Below are 4,212 nucleotides of genomic sequence, written 5' to 3'. Positions count from 1 at the left end.
CAAGATTATGAACCCACAAAAACTTTCGAACTACACATGGCCTGATTCTCGTGCAGCCCGAGATATGTAGGCAACTCGAAACTGAGATTCGGCCATAATTTTCCATAATCCCTTCGGTCCTCATAATATTTTCCATCAATTTTTCCTAAAATCGTACTTTCTTACAAACTCATATTCGTCGGTCCAAACAAAATTGGCTACCACGTCAACATCTTCGCCCGAAGATTCTTACATCATCTCCGGTCGAAGAGGGGCATCTGTTGACACCCAATTTTGTCCCTCTTTTATCTAATTTACTCGAGCTTTCTAAGTTTGCTGACGAGCTAAATACTTTATTTTCACTACTATTAATATCGCTACTTTTATTTTTTCAACATTATAAGTATTACTTTACCACAAATTTTAAATGATTCGTCATCATTTCATTTTTTCGGGTTTGGACTCGTTAAATTAATTATAGAACAACACGTTGTTAAATCCTTATTTTTTTAAAATATTAATTATTAATTGTCTTCATATAGTATATATTGTACTAGTTGTTAAATTAGAAGCCCAACAATAATAAAATAGAGGATGAAGGACCAACAATTTTCAGTCAAATTAATGACTTAAAATACAATGTTATTCCCCTAACCAAATAATCAGCCCACATTTTAAATACCCAGCCCATTACCCATCGAAATAAATCAGCCCACCACTCCATATTTGATTATTTTCGGACCAGCCCACATATTTTATCCGACCCGGTCCAGCCCACTTATTCTTTTTGCCCTAAATCTCTTCCTCTCTCTTTCTCTTACTCTTTTCCGCCTCTCTCTCTCTTTCTCTTCTTTCTTCATTTCCTCCGCCTCATCTCCCTCTCTCTCTATACTCTCCCTTCCCCACACAACGCCGCCGCACCCCACACCACGCTCCCCTACCCCACCTCACTCCTCTCTCTACCCTACCTACGCTCCCCCCGCTCCTCTCTTTCCCTTTTTTTTTCATCACCGCCGCTACCCCACTCAACGCCGCCGCTCCCCACTCCCGACCCTACCTTACGCTCCTCCACTCACGGACGAACCCACTCCTCACGCTCCTCTCTTTCCCTTTCATCATCACCACCGCTCCTCTCTATGAATCAAAACCCTATAAATAATCCTAGTTGAATCAGGGAGAGGAGAGGGGGGAAGGGCTGAAAACGAAAACCTCACAAAACACAAGTTTAATCAACAAAGACAGCGAACAATTACTCTATTTTCCTTCATTTTCTGTTTAGAACTTTAGTTTCTTTAATCGATTTCGAGTTCGTCGCGTTCGAGTGTAGATTCGAGACCTCGTCGATCCCCACTTCACTGTACCACAAAAGGTAATTTCGATACATTTATCACTCGTAATCTTTAATTTCTGTTTGTTTAAGATTTTAGCTTATTCTGCTATATGCTTAGTGGTTATGAAGTTCTTTATCGTCGCGTTATTTGTTTGATGTTTGGATGCTGTTAGGATAGAATAACAATCGCTAAAATGAATTTAAAAGATGTACACTGTGGTTTGGATGCTCAGACCGAATTCACAGGACTTAGAACTTACTTAAAAGTCGAATATATATAGGATATACCGGGGATACCAAAACAAGAAGAAGGTATACATTCAACATACACCTGATATACAAACCCTAATGTGTATATTTTGGGTATATTGTGTATACGATTGAAGCAGGTCGGCACTGCCTCTCTTTTACTCTATTTGTTCAAGTAATATACACCGATATGTATGTATCTGCTTGGGTTAGATACGATGAAATGGTTATATGTACTGAATTGCTGGTATTCATATTTATGTTAACTCCTCTTCCTATTTCAGTCAGATTATTTATTTTTAGTTGCTAGTTTAGGCGTATTCATGCACGTTTTAATTCCTGTTTTACTATATCGATATGCTGGTTGTTGGTTTAGTTCATGTTTGGTGTAAGTTCAGTATGCCTCTGCCGTTTAGTGGAATATTGGTCCTCATTATTTTTTTTTTGAATAATATCAGTATAAACATGAGTTTTAGGCATAAATTATTGTCCTAGTGTGTACTCCAAGTAGTTGGGATCAAAGGGATCTATTATGAATAATTAGTTAAGTTTCAGCTCTTTTCTTAGCAATTTAGAGGAAACATAATGACACATGATTATTTAAGCTCAATCTAGGATAATAAGAATGCTACAGACTGAAATGTCCCCTTTAAATGATCCTTAGTTACTGCCTCGACATTTCAGTCATTTACATTTTGATTGCTGGTAGTGTTTGGTGTTTGGCGTTTGTGGTTATTTGCGATGTTCTTAGTTTCATAAGGCTGGTTTTGTTTAACTTCATCACATTGTAGTTGTTTAGCCTTATATGTACTGGAAGATTAGCATTGTAGATTCTAATAGGTCATTTCCATATCTTTGATTAAGTTACGAATTAGCTTAGATAAACAATCCGCTGGTTATGGAATCTGTGTTTCGGGTCCTAATCAACATCTTGAGTCATCTTGTTAAGTTTGTGATCTTCTTTGGTTTGAAATATGATTTATATGATTAACTAATTAACCATGAGTCTGTTCAGTCCAAAGTTTAATCCAATTGTGTCTGCTAAAATTATGTTCAGTCATATGTGATAAAATGCAGGGGCTAAATATATATAGTTGCACTGTATGCCCAGTTCTGGTCGTAACCATATGCGCTTAAATGTTATTGTCTTGTGTTTAGGAATCATCAAATTGTTTGGTGAACCAACATACATCCCTCTCTAAGTTCTGAATGTTGAAACTGTTCAAAAAAAAAAAGGGAAAATGCATGAATCCTGAATTGGTTTAAACACAGTCTATAGCGATTTTAAAGGAGTCTGCTGATCTGGTCTATTTGCTTGCCTAGATGACTTCTGTCGAAATATTGGACAGGACCCTCGCGAGAGGAATTTTGCTTTGTGAACCTTTACTTGCATTCATGCCTCATCTTAGTTTATAATAGCTGAACCATGCCTCCAAACTTTGAGTATTGTGATGAGCAGATCCTCCTCATCTCTATGTTTTTATTTTAAAGAACTTTTGAGTGCTAACTCTTTCGAGTCCTTCCTGTTTATTCAGTATTTTTTTTTATTTTCCCATGAATGAGTTTGGTCCTTGTCGCGTGAACTGTCTACTCTTGGTTGGGCGAAGCTCTACGAAGAATCCAGTTTCTTTTATTATGGATGGATTAGTTTTAGTTGTTGGTATTTCTATTCGTCCTGACCTGACAGATCTAATTTGTTCATGACTACTTAAGATGGAGTTGCCTTTGTTCACAGAAAAGTTTATCTGAGATTAAGTGACAAGATATATTTTTTTCTTGTTCATGAATCGTAGTGTATGCTCCCTTTAATCCTTTTCTGTCGAAAATGCCGATTGAAATAGTTAAGTTTAATCACTAAACTTTGAGACTAATGATTGATATACACTCTTATTTTGGGAATTTGGCTTGGTAAGAAATGTATGTTTCAGCTGCTGTTTAACGGCAGCATCCCTTTTGTTTGGTATGAATTGGCTTTAAGTTGGAGCTTTAGCCTATTTATAAGCTGTTGTTTCATAGTATCGTCAAGATTAATTTCTTTCGTACGCGTTCTAGTCAAATCCGTTGAGTTTATCATATGATAATTTTATGCTAATCTTTATCTTTTCTTTTTACATGTACACCTCGGAGCGCAATGGAGTCTTCATAAAGACTTATTATCCGAACAGTCTCATTTTGAGACTATACGGCATTTGAACTTTGCATGCGTCTTGCTATTCGGCTCTCATTCCCTCGACCTTCATCCGAACAAAAAAACAAAGAGAGTGGTTAACCAAACGGCAAACCATTGAAAACTTTACTCTTCTATGGGAGCCAAATGTGGCTTTAGTCATCTTATTTTCATTCTCTAACGCTTGTTTGTGTTCGGTGTGACTAACATTTTATCTAGCTGTGTGATTGTGATAAATACTTAATTGCTCATTTCTGACCGAGCCTATTTATATTAGGGTGTCTCAATAGCAAATTTAGGTCTTAAATTAAACGAAGTTTAACTGTTCCTCGTAGCCTATTTGGCATTTTTTTTAGTTAGAAAGAAAGATATGCTTCCGAAGCATCATATAACTTTACACATTGACGTTAGCTTGTTTTGAGAAATAAGAAAAACGAACTAGTTTTCGTGGATAACCATTTTACTTTAGCTCCTTTCCAATATTTGA

The sequence above is a fragment of the Lycium barbarum genome, chromosome 10 (assembly GCF_019175385.1).
Source record: "Lycium barbarum isolate Lr01 chromosome 10, ASM1917538v2, whole genome shotgun sequence".
Classification (NCBI taxonomy): Eukaryota; Viridiplantae; Streptophyta; class Magnoliopsida; order Solanales; family Solanaceae; genus Lycium; species Lycium barbarum.
Note: the sequence above shows the minus strand (reverse complement) of the source record.